This window comes from Amblyomma mixtum, chromosome 7 (genome assembly GCF_055824585.1).
Source record: "Amblyomma mixtum isolate Tamu chromosome 7, ASM5582458v1, whole genome shotgun sequence".
Lineage (NCBI taxonomy): Eukaryota > Metazoa > Arthropoda > Arachnida > Ixodida > Ixodidae > Amblyomma > Amblyomma mixtum.
In genome coordinates this window covers 91,740,113-91,753,232 of record NC_143018.1, presented here as the reverse complement: position 1 = coordinate 91,753,232, position 13,120 = coordinate 91,740,113, and the positions used below count along the sequence as shown (strand labels likewise).

Genomic DNA, 13,120 nt, shown 5'->3' with positions numbered 1-13,120 from the left:
TTTAGCACTGCCACCTTTCTTTGTGATGTGGAGCACACTGCTGTGGATATTGCGGAGGCTGAAAAACAGGATTCGCACAGTGGAAGAAGAACCAGAAGTGATCTGGAAGAATAGAGTTGGGACGGTGACTGCTCATCTGGGACCAACGCCTTAAAAATATGTATCTACTAAAGTTGGCTGCTGACCTCTCCAACATGCACAGTGCTGAAGTGGCCTTTTCATTCAGTCGACGACTCCTACTGCGTCCAACTAGAAGCCATTCGGTCAGCGAATGGCCGGAGTGACCACACAAAGGCCCCAATACTTCCTGCCAGGCTTTGTGGCAAATGCACTGAAATTTTACAAAACTTGCTTAGCAAAACGCGACGGAAGCATATTCAAGGTGCAGCACTCCTGACTGAGTTGTCACTTTTCAGACTCCATCCTCACTAACTGCTTTCGCTTCGCCTGCAGTTATACCTTATTATTGTGTATGAAACCTTATGTAAGAGTAACGATATAGAAATACCCTTGTCGCTGACATGGTTGGCATCGATGCGTTTTCAGTTGCTATGACTGCTAAAATTATTCCATATCTGCAAGGTCTCACATTTCTAGTTTGTTATAGTTCTCACTTTAATTTATGCCTGACACCTTTTCTGTTCATTGTTTTTCATGTACAGTGTTGACATGGCTCGAATAGCTGCGTTACAGAGTGCATGAATGACAGGAGCAGCTGAAATTTCAGTTGTGGTTTGCAATTTCTTTGTTGTGCTATAAAAGGGAAGGGCAAATGGTGCTAAAAAATTGTGTGCCTGTGATGCAACCTGGTGCTATGTATCAGTCAGTGCCTCTGAACAAGGAAGTACTGAATGTATGCTTCTCTTTTTGCAGCAAGTCGAGCTTTACACTGTGAAAGTCCTGCGAGGGCATGTAATGTTTGTCGTTTCTGCTCTGCTCAGCTCAGCTGCAAAAGCAACAGTGTTTTTTGAGTTATGTAATTGTGATCGGCTGCCCTCGTGATATGAAATATGTGCCTAGTCTAAAAGAGAACAGCTTTTATTTTAGGCCTGCATGGTCTTAATGAAGGCTTGGTTTCTTCGATCATGACAAGATCTGATCAGCTTGAGTTTGAGCATCCTCACCATTTGTTAACTAACCTACAGACATAGGCCAGCTGTAATCAATGCACTGAGGCATACCCTTCATATCTAAGGAGATCCATGCATTGTTTCTTTGCGCAGGCTTGGCCACAGCTAAGAGTAGCTGCACCTCGTCTCCACAACAAAATTCGCAAGGATGCGAAAAGCGCTTTTCGTGCCCCGAGTGTGGCTATGCTACAGTGCATAAGCATGCTTTCAAGAGACACCGGAGAACCCACACTGGAGAGCGTCCTTACCAGTGCAGCCATTGCAGCAAGGCGTTCACTACTTCAGACCACCTTGTGAGGCACATCCGTATCCATACGGGCGAGAAGCCACACCAGTGTAATCACTGTGGCTAGAGCTTCTCAGACAAGAGCAACCTGACAGAGCATGTTCGCATCCACACAGGCGAGAAGCCGTACCACTGCGATCACTGTGGCAAGCGCTTCACACAGAGCGGACTCCTGAGGGAACACCTCCGCGTCCACACAGGCGAGAAGCCATTCTGATGCCATCTATGCCCAGAGGTCTTTGTGCGCAAAAGGAGCCTACGTCACCATGTGCGATCTCACAAGAGGGCAAATGTGTAGCATTTTTTTTTTAGCAAGTAAGTTTTCGTGGAGGCTGTATCTCAAGGCATTTTCTATTAAAATATGTTACAGGGTGTTCTGCCAGCATTTATTGGAGAAGTTATTGTGAGCCATTGTGCGATGTAAGAGTCTGCCAATTTTGTCCTGATGTTTTGATTGAAATGATCCAGAAGAATATATAGTCATTAGTCATGCTGACACTATCTGATACGAGTTGCAATATTTCTAGGCAAGTATGAGCGGTAACAAAATCTTAACGTAACTGACTCCAAAGTAATTTGCTATTCTGCACCTGAAATGAGAACAACACTATTAGATGTGTTTGCAGCATATTAATGTTTTGTTTTGGTTTCAAATTTCTGAAGCAGCATGCTTTTTTGCCTCTTGTTTGCTTGTAAGAGAAAGAATAGTTAACAAACCATTTCTGAAAAATTGGGCAGACTGTGCACAGTATGTTCTTGGAATGCTTGCTTCGTTCAAACTGGTTCCCTTCCTAAAATCAGATGGGAAAAAGGTTTATCTTTGTTTTCTGTAGCATAACAACAATTTTTGCAGGAAATGTGCCTCTGGCACATTTCTTTTGGCTGTTATATAAATTGGATAGGTGATCCTTCTCTTGAAATGACACATTGTATTTATATGTAGGTGTTTTGGTGGAAATTCATGATGGTCGCTGCCTTGTCATTATTAATTGTACACTGCACTCTCTACATTGCATCTCATGGAATGAGGGAATGCTTCAATGCTTCCTATCATCTGCTGCTTGTACTTTGCTGGTGAAAATGAAGCTGCAGCACTTGCTGACAGATTTTTCTTTATGCGTCTTTGAAGAGTTTTTGCTTTGCCATTTTACATATTATTTCTTCCTTGATGATAATTGATGGGCAGTTCTGTGTTGTTTGCATCGTTGCAGCCTTTGTTTCATGCAAAATCCGACATTTACAGCACCTGAGTGGTTGTGCAGCTTTTTTGGCAGAAATTTCAGAATAAGTCTTAGAGTCGCAGCTTTTAGTGATGGCGGGTTCTCTTGGTTGGCTTTTCTACATTGCATGCAGTAATATTGTGCAACCATAGAGATTAGATACCATAAAGAGTGTTGGAAGTAATGTTTGTGTTAATTTACTGTGGAAAAATAAAGTATGGTTGGAAACCTAAGTTTAGCACTGCCAACTTTTTTTGTGATGTGGAGCACACTGCTGTGGAGATTGCGGAGCTGAAAAACAGGATTCGCACAGTGGAAGAAGAACCCGAAATGATCTGGAAGAATAGAGTTGGGACGGTGACTGCTAATCTGGGACCAAGGCCTTACAAATATATATCTATTAAAGTTGACTGCTGACCTCTCCCACACGCACAGTGCTGAAGTGGCCTTTTCATTCAATCGACGACTCCTACTGCGTCCAACTAGAAGCCATTGGGTCAGTGAATGGCAGGAGTGACCACACAAAGGCCCCAATACTTCCTGCCAGGCTTTGTGGCAAATGCACTGAAATTTTACAAAACTTGCTTAGCAAAACGCGACGGAAGCATATTCAAGGCGCGGCACTCCTGACTGAGTTGTCACTTTTCAGACTCCATCCTCACTAACCACTTTTGCTTCCCCTGCAGTTATACCATATTCTTGTGTATGAATCCTTAGTAACAATAATGATATAGAAATACCCTTGTCGCTGACATGATTGGCATCGATGTATGGATTGAATTGCTATGACTGCTAAAACTATTCCATATCTGCAAGGTCTCGCATTTCTACTTTGTTATAGTTCTCACTTTAATTTATGCCTCACACCTTTTCTGTTCGTTGTTTTTCATGTACGGTGTTGACATGGCTGGAATAGCTGCGTTACAGAGTGCATGAATGACAGCAGCAGCTGAAATTTCAATTGTGCTTTGCAGATTTTTCTTTGTTGGGCTAAAAAAGGGAAGGGGAAATGGTGCTAAAAAATTGTGTGCCTGTGATACAACCTGGTGCTCTGGGTCAGTCAGGGCCTGTGAACAAGAAAGTAATAAATGTATGCTCCTGTTTTTGCAGCAAGTCGTGCTTTACACTGATTAAGTCCTGCGAGGGCATGTAATGTTTGTAATTTATGCCCTGCGCTGCTCAGCTACAGAAGCAACAGTGTTTTTCGAGTCATGTGCTATGATTTGAGGTGCTTGTGATATGAAATATGGGCCTAGTTTAAAAGAGAATAGCTTTTAATTTAGGTCTGCATCGCAAGGCTCGGTTCTTTGATCATGACAAAATGTGACCAGCTTGAGTTTGAGCATCCTCTGCATTCATTAACTAACCTAGAGACATAGGCCAGCTGTAATCAATGCATTGAGGCATACCCTTCCTATCTAAGGAGATTCATGCATTGTTTCTTTGCGCAGGTTTGGCCACAGCTAAGAGTAGCTGCACCTCGTCTCCACAACAAAATACGGAACGATGCGGAACGTGCTTTCTGTGCCCTGATTGTGGCTATGCTACAGTGTATGTCACTCACTTCAAGAGGCATCAGAGAACCCACACTGGAGAGCGTCCTTACCAGTGCAGCCATTCCAGCAAGGCGTTCACGACCTCAGACAACCTTCTGCGGCACATCCGTATCCATATGGGTGAGAAGCCATACCAGTGTAATCACTGTGGCAAGCACTTCTCAGGGAGGGGCAACCTGACAGAGCATGTTCGCATCCACACAGGTGAGAAGCCGTACCACTGCGATCACTGTGGCAAGCACTTCACACAGAGCGGACACCTGAGGGAACACCTCCACCTCCATACAGGCGAGAAGCCGTTCCGATGCCATCTATGTCCCGAGGTCTTCACGCAGAAGGCGGCCCAGCGTTACCATCTGCGATCTCACAAGAAGGCAACTCTGTAGTAGATTTTTTTTTTTTGCGCAACTAGATTTTCGCACAGGCTGTGTCTAAAGTTCTCTTGGTGCGCAGTTTATGCATCTAAAGGTATTTGCTATTGAAATATGTCGCAGGGTGTTCTGTGACCATTTATTGTCAGTGATTGCATTGTAAGAATCTGTTAATCTCGTTGCAATGTCTTGATTGAAATTATCCAGAAGGATATTTTGACATTAATCATGTTGACACTATCTGATGCGAGTTGTAATATTTGTAATATGAGCGGTAGCAAAATTTTAAGGTGACTGGCTGTAAAGTATTCTGCTATTCTGGACCTGAAATGAGACTGCAAATTTCTGAAGCCGCATCCTTTTTGCCTCGTTTTTGCTTGTAGGAGAAACAATAGTTAACAAACTATTTCCGAGAAGTTTGGCAGACTGTGGACAGTATGTTTTTGGAATGCTTACCTGGTTCAAAATGCTTCCCTTTCTAAAAGAAGACGGGAGAAAGGTTCATATTTATTTTCTGTTGGATCCCGCAAGTTTTCCAGGAAATGTGGCTCTGGTACTTTTTTTTTGCTGCTATATAAATTGGATAAATGATCTCTGTTTTGAAATGATACATTGTGTTTATTTGTAGACGTCCTGGTGGAAGTTTATGTTGGTCACTATCTTGTCATTTTTTAATTGCCCCTCACGGGAGTGAGGGCATGCTTCAGTCTTTCCTATCGTCAGCTGCTTGTACTTTTTTAATGAAAATGAAACTGCAGCATATGCTGACAGATTTTTTGTTTGCTTCTTTTAGGACTTTTTTGCTCTGCCATTTCACCTTGTATTTTTCCTTCGCTGATGTTTGATTGGCAATTTTGTATTATTCAGGCAAATTCCTACATTTACAGCACCTAAGTGGTTGTGCAGATTTTTTGCAGAAATTTCAGAATAAATCTTGCAGTCGCAGTTTTAGCGATGACATGTTCTCTTGGTTGTTGGCTTTACTCACAATGCACACAGTGATGTCGTGCAATCATAAAGACTTCATAGCATCAAGAGTGTTTGAAGTTACATTGGTGTTAATTTATTTTGGAAAAACGAAGTACAGTCAGGATCCCCATTGTAGCACAGTCACCTTTCTTTCTCGTGTGGAGTACACTGTTGTGGATATTGGACAGGCAGAAGAACGGGACTTGCACAGTGGAAGAACAACCCGAAGTGATCTGGAGGGATGTAGCTGGGACAATGACTGCTCAGCTGGGAGCAACGACTTGAAAATGTGTGTCTATTAAAGTTGGACGCTGGCCTCTTCAACGTGCACAGTGCAGAAGTGGCCTTTTCATTCAATGGACGACTCCTACTGCGTCCAGCTAGAAGCCATTGGGTCAGTGAATGGCAGGAGTGACCAAAGAAAGGCCCAAATACTTCCTGCCAGGCTGTGTGGCAAATGCACTGATATTTTGCAATACTTGCCCAGCAAAACTCGACAGAAACATATGCAAGGCATGGCACCCTGACTGAGTTGTCTTTTCAGAGACCATGCTCACTAACCACTTTCGCTTCCTCATCTGCTGCATGAGTGTCATCGTCATGCGTCTAAGATATCTGCCAGAGTATCAGTTTGTTGGTAAGCAGAGGCCACTCAGTGAACACTTACTCTCGACTGCCTGCCTTAAATGACTGATTTGTGCGAGCTTTTACGAAAAGGCACCATAAGTAAAAATAAAGCAGACCACACGAGAAATGCATGCAGGAATGTGTCTCTCACGTCTTTTTTGCCTGGTGTGCCTTTTCATAAAAGTATGTAAGTACAACTGACCCAACAGCACATGTTATGCAACCTATGTCTTATGGCCGTCTGTCTGCTTTACTATTTGCCCCTTTTCGTATTGTAAAAAATGTCAAACCAACTTGCCGAACAGTTTTTGTAAGATGGTTTTCATGAGGTAGTTGTGCAATGAAATTGCTTAGCACCGTGTACTATGTTACATGTTCAGATGTACTGTACATTAAAATGCTGAGGTCATGTTGAGACAGCAACAAATAAGGGGACGCAAAAACTTTAGTACATATGGCAACTGCAATTGCTAAGCAGAGGAGTATGAATACGGACCATTTCTTTTATTTCTCTATTGCTACAATTTTTTATTTTCTTCCATCAAGAATTGTGAATAAAGGTGAGGAATATGCTTTCCTAGGTACTTAATTTCCTTGTCTGTGGGTGCATTGGGTGACCTATGACATGCGCGAGGCACGATATACAATTTCCTTGCCATTTAATGTCACGGAACGACTGCTGATGCATTTTTCTCCAAGACTATGGATGTAATACGCTTGCATGCTTTCGCGCCTTACCTTGTTTTTATAAACAGTGTCTTTTTTACGCTGTTCACCCACCATGAGTAGGATACAACCCTGCGTTGTCATGGTAGCAGAGCTGGAAGGGGGTCCTTTGATGGAGAAGAGCCGCTTGGTTCGAAGGAAGTAGATTTTCCCCATCAAAGGACCCCCTTTCAGCCAATGCCATTGGCTGATTCTCATGACCTGAAGAATGAAGCGGCTTTTCCCCATCAAAGGACACCTTCCTGCCAATGGCATCGGCAGCCAATTCTCATGACCACTAGAACCAGGTGGCTTTTCCCCATCAAAGGACCCCTTCCAGCCAATGGCATCGGCTCATTCTCATGACCCCTAGACCGAAGCGGCTTTTCCGCACCAAAGGACCCCTTCGAGCCAATGGCATCCGGCAATTCTCATGACCCCTAGAATGAAGCGGCTTTTCCCCATCAAAAGACCCCTTCCAGCTAATGGCATCGGCCAATTCTCATGAACCCTAGAACAAAGCGGCTTTTCCCCATCAAAAGACTCCTTCCAGCTAATGGCATTGGCCAATTCTCATGACCCCTAGAACGAAGGGGCTTTTCCCCATCAAAAGACCCCTTCCAGCTAATGGCATCGGCCAATTCTCATGACCCCTAGAATGAAGCGGCTTTTCCCCATCAAAAGACTCCTTCCAGCCAATGGCATCGGCCAATTCTCATGAACCCTAGAACGAAGCGGCTTTTCCCCATCAAAAGACCCCTTCCAGCCAATGGCATCGGCCAATTCTCATGACCCCTAGAACGAAGCCGCTTTTCCCCATCAAAAGACCCCTTCCAGCCAATGGCATCGGCCCATTCTCATGAACCCTAGAACGAAGCGGCTTTTCCCCATCAAAAGACCCCTTCCAGCTAATGGCATCGGCCAATTCTCATGACCCCTAGAATGAAGCGGCTTTTCCCCATCAAAAAACCCCTTCCAGCCAATGGCATCATCCAATTCTCATGAACCCTAGAACGAAGCGGCTTTTCCCCATCAAAAGACCCCTTCCAGCCAATGGCATCGGCCTATTCTCATGAACCCTAGAATGAAGCGGCTTTTCCCCATCAAAAGACCCCTTCCAGCTAATGGCATCGGCCAATTCTCATGACCCCTAGAACGAAGCGGCTTTTCCCCATCAAAAGACCCCTTCCAGCCAATGGCATCGGCCAATTCTCATGAACCCTAGAAAGAAGCGGCTTTTCCCTATCAAAAGACCCCTTCCAGCTAATGGCATCGGCCAATTCTCATGACCCCTAGAACGAAGCAGCTTTTCCCCATCAAAAGACCCCTTCCAGCCAATAGCTTCGGCCAATTCTCATGAACCCTAGAACGAAGCGGCTTTTCCCCATCAAAAGACCCCTTCCAGCCAATAGCTTCGGCCAATTCTCATGACCCCTAGAACGAAGCAGCTTTTCCCCATCAAAAGACCCCTTCCAGCCAATGGCATCGGCCAATTCTCATGAACCCTAGAACGAAGCGGCTTTTCCCCATCAAAAGACCCCTTCCAGCCAATAGCTTCGGCCAATTCTCATGACCCCTAGAACGAAGCGGCTTTTCCCCATCAAAAGACTCCTTCCAGCCAATGGCATCGGCCAATTCTCATGAACCCTAGAACCAAGCGGCTTTTCTTCATCAAAAGACCCCTTCCAGCCAATGGCATCGACCAATTCTCATGACCCCTAGAACGAAGCGGCTTTGTCCCATCAAAGGACCCCTTCCAGCCAATGGCATCGGCCAATTCTCATGAACCCTAGAACGAAGCGGCTTTTCCCCATCAAAAAACCCCTTCCAGCCAATAGCTTCGGCCAATTCTCATGAACCCTAGAACGAAGCGGCTTTCCCCATCAAAAAACCCCTTCCAGCCATTGGCATCGGCCAATTCTCATGAACCCTAGAACCAAGCGGCTTTTCTTCATCAAAAGACCCCTTCCAGCCAATGGCATCGACCAATTCTCATGACCCCTAGAACGAAGCGGCTTTGTCCCATCAAAGGACCCCTTCCAGCCAATGGCATCGGCCAATTCTCATGAACCCTAGAACGAAGCGGCTTTTCCCCATCAAAAAACCCCTTCCAGCCAATGGCATCGGCCAATTCTCATGAACCCTAGAACCAAGCGGCTTTTCCCCATCAAAAGACCCCTTCCAGCCAATGGCATCGGCCAATTCTCATGACCCCTAGAACGAAGCGGCTTTGTCCCATCAAAGGACCCCTTCCAGCCAATGGCATCGGCCAATTCTCATGAACCCTAGAACGAAGCGGCTTTTCCCCATCAAAAGACCCCTTCCAGCCAATAGCTTCGGCCAATTCTCATGAACCCTAGAACGAAGCGGCTTTTCCCCATCAAAAAACCCCTTCCAGCCAATGGCATCGGCCAATTCTCATGAACCCTAGAACGAAGCGGCTTTTCCCCATCAAAAGACCCCTTCCAGCCAATAGCTTCGGCCAATTCTCATGACCCCTAGAACGAAGCGGCTTTTCCCCATCAAAAGACCCCTTCCAGCTAATGGCATCGGCCAATTCTCATGAACCCTAGAACGAAGCGGCTTTTCCCCATCAAAAGACCCCTTCCAGCCAATAGCTTCGGCCAATTCTCATGACCCCTAGAACGAAGCGGCTTTTCCCCATCAAAAAACCCCTTCCAGCCAATGGCATCGGCCAATTCTCATGAACCCTAGAACGAAGCGGCTTTTCCCCATCAAAAGACCCCTTCCAGCCAATAGCTTCGGCCAATTCTCATGAACCCTAGAACGAAGCGGCTTTTCCCCATCAAAAAACCCCTTCCAGCTAATGGCATCGGCCAATTCTCATGAACCCTAGAACGAAACGGCTTTTCCCCATCAAAAGACCCCTTCCAGCCAATAGCTTCGGCCAATTCTCATGACCCCTAGAACGAAGCGGCTTTTCCCCATCAAAAGACTCCTTCCAGCCAATGGCATCGGCCAATTCTCATGAACCCTAGAACGAAGCGGCTTTTCCCCATCAAAAGACCCCTTCCAGCCAATAGCTTCGGCCAATTCTCATGAACCCTAGAACGAAGCGGCTTTTCCCCATCAAAGGACTCCTTCCAGCCAATGGCATCGGCCAATTCTCATGAACCCTAGAACCAAGCTGCTTTTCCCCATCAAAAGACCCCTTCCAGCCAATGGCATCGGCCAATTTTCATGAACCCTAGAACGAAGCGGCTTTTCCCCATCAAAAGACCCCTTCCAGCCAATGGCATTGGCCAATTCTCATGACCCCTAGAACGAAGCGGCTTTTTCCCATCAAAGGACCCCTTCCAGCCAATGGCATCAGCCAATTCTAATGAACCCTAGAACGAAGCGGCTTTTCCCCATCAAAGGACTCCTTCCAGCCAATGGCATCGGCCAATTCTCATGAACCCTAGAACCAAGCGGCTTTTCCCCATCAAAAGACCCCTTCCAGCCAATGGCATCGGCCAATTCTCATGAACCCTAGAACGAAGCGGCTTTTCCCCATCAAAGGACTCCTTCCAGCCAATGGCATCGGCCAATTCTCATGAACCCTAGAACCAAGGGGCTTTTCCCCATCAAAAGACCGCTTCCAGCCAATGGCATCGGCCAATTCTCATGACCCTTAGAACGAAGTGGCTTTTCTCCATCAAAGGACCCCTTCCAGCCATTGGCATCGGCCAATTCTCATGAACCCTAGAACGAAGCGGCTTTTCCCCATCAAAAGACCCCTTCCAGCCAATGGCATCGGCCAATTCTCATGACCCCTAGAACGAAGCGGCTTTTCCCCATCAAAAGACTCCTTCCAGCCAATGGCATCGGCCAATTCTCATGAACCCTAGAACCAAGCGGCTTTTCTTCATCAAAAGACCCCTTCCAGCCAATAGCTTCGGCCAATTCTCATGACCCCTAGAACGAAGCAGCTTTTCCCCATCAAAAGACCCCTTCCAGCCAATGGCATCGGCCAATTCTCATGAACCCTAGAACGAAGCGGCTTTTCCCCATCAAAAGACCCCTTCCAGCCAATAGCTTCGGCCAATTCTCATGACCCCTAGAACGAAGCGGCTTTTCCCCATCAAAAGACTCCTTCCAGCCAATGGCATCGGCCAATTCTCATGAACCCTAGAACCAAGCGGCTTTTCTTCATCAAAAGACCCCTTCCAGCCAATGGCATCGGCCAATTCTCATGAACCCTAGAACGAAGCGGCTTTTCCCCATCAAAAGACCCCTTCCAGCCAATGGCATCGGCCAATTCTCATGACCCCTAGAACGAAGCCGCTTTTCCCCATCAAAAGACCCCTTCCAGCCAATGGCATCGGCCCATTCTCATGAACCCTAGAACGAAGCGGCTTTTCCCCATCAAAAGACCCCTTCCAGCTAATGGCATCGGCCAATTCTCATGACCCCTAGAATGAAGCGGCTTTTCCCCATCAAAAAACCCCTTCCAGCCAATGGCATCATCCAATTCTCATGAACCCTAGAACGAAGCGGCTTTTCCCCATCAAAAGACCCCTTCCAGCCAATGGCATCGGCCAATTCTCATGAACCCTAGAATGAAGCGGCTTTTCCCCATCAAAAGACCCCTTCCAGCTAATGGCATCGGCCAATTCTCATGACCCCTAGAACGAAGCGGCTTTTCCCCATCAAAAGACCCCTTCCAGCCAATGGCATCGGCCAATTCTCATGAACCCTAGAAAGAAGCGGCTTTTCCCCATCAAAACACCCCTTCCAGCTAATGGCATCGGCCAATTCTCATGACCCCTAGAACGAAGCAGCTTTTCCCCATCAAAAGACCCCTTCCAGCCAATAGCTTCGGCCAATTCTCATGAACCCTAGAACGTAGCGGCTTTTCCCCATCAAAAGACCCCTTCCAGCCAATAGCTTCGGCCAATTCTCATGACCCCTAGAACGAAGCAGCTTTTCCCCATCAAAAGACCCCTTCCAGCCAATGGCATCGGCCAATTCTCATGAACCCTAGAACGAAGCGGCTTTTCCCCATCAAAAGACCCCTTCCAGCCAATAGCTTCGGCCAATTCTCATGACCCCTAGAACGAAGCGGCTTTTCCCCATCAAAAGACTCCTTCCAGCCAATGGCATCGGCCAATTCTCATGAACCCTAGAACCAAGCGGCTTTTCTTCATCAAAAGACCCCTTCCAGCCAATGGCATCGACCAATTCTCATGACCCCTAGAACGAAGCGGCTTTGTCCCATCAAAGGACCCCTTCCAGCCAATGGCATCGGCTAATTCTCATGAACCCTAGAACGAAGCGGCTTTTCCCCATCAAAAAACCCCTTCCAGCCAATAGCTTCGGCCAATTCTCATGAACCCTAGAACGAAGCGGCTTTTCCCCATCAAAAGACCCCTTCCAGCCAATGGCATCGGCCAATTCTCATGACCCCTAGAACGAAGCGGCTTTGTCCCATCAAAGGACCCCTTCCAGCCAATGGCATCGGCCAATTCTCATGAACCCTAGAACGAAGCGGCTTTTCCCCATCAAAAGACCCCTTCCAGCCAATAGCTTCGGCCAATTCTCATGAACCCTAGAACGAAGCGGCTTTTCCCCATCAAAAAACCCCTTCCAGCCAATGGCATCGGCCAATTCTCATGAACCCTAGAACGAAGCGGCTTTTCCCCATCAAAAGACCCCTTCCAGCCAATAGCTTCGGCCAATTCTCATGACCCCTAGAACGAAGCGGCTTTTCCCCATCAAAAGACCCCTTCCAGCTAATGGCATCGGCCAATTCTCATGAACCCTAGAACGAAGCGGCTTTTCCCCATCAAAAGACCCCTTCCAGCCAATAGCTTCGGCCAATTCTCATGACCCCTAGAACGAAGCGGCTTTTCCCCATCAAAAAACCCCTTCCAGCCAATGGCATCGGCCAATTCTCATGAACCCTAGAACGAAGCGGCTTTTCCCCATCAAAAGACCCCTTCCAGCCAATAGCTTCGGCCAATTCTCATGAACCCTAGAACGAAGCGGCTTTTCCCCATCAAAAAACCCCTTCCAGCTAATGGCATCGGCCAATTCTCATGAACCCTAGAACGAAACGGCTTTTCCCCATCAAAAGACCCCTTCCAGCCAATAGCTTCGGCCAATTCTCATGACCCCTAGAACGAAGCGGCTTTTCCCCATCAAAAGACTCCTTCCAGCCAATGGCATCGGCCAATTCTCATGAACCCTAGAACGAAGCGGCTTTTCCCCATCAAAAGACCCCTTCCAGCCAATAGCTTCGGCCAATTCTCAT

General features: G+C 46.7%; 1 pseudogene; it reads left to right on the top strand.

Annotated features, from left to right (window-relative positions):
- The first annotated feature begins 25 nt into the window (after positions 1-25).
- LOC149336834 (uncharacterized) lies at positions 26-6,134 on the top strand (annotated as a pseudogene).
- Positions 6,135-13,120: the final 6,986 nt, after the last annotated feature.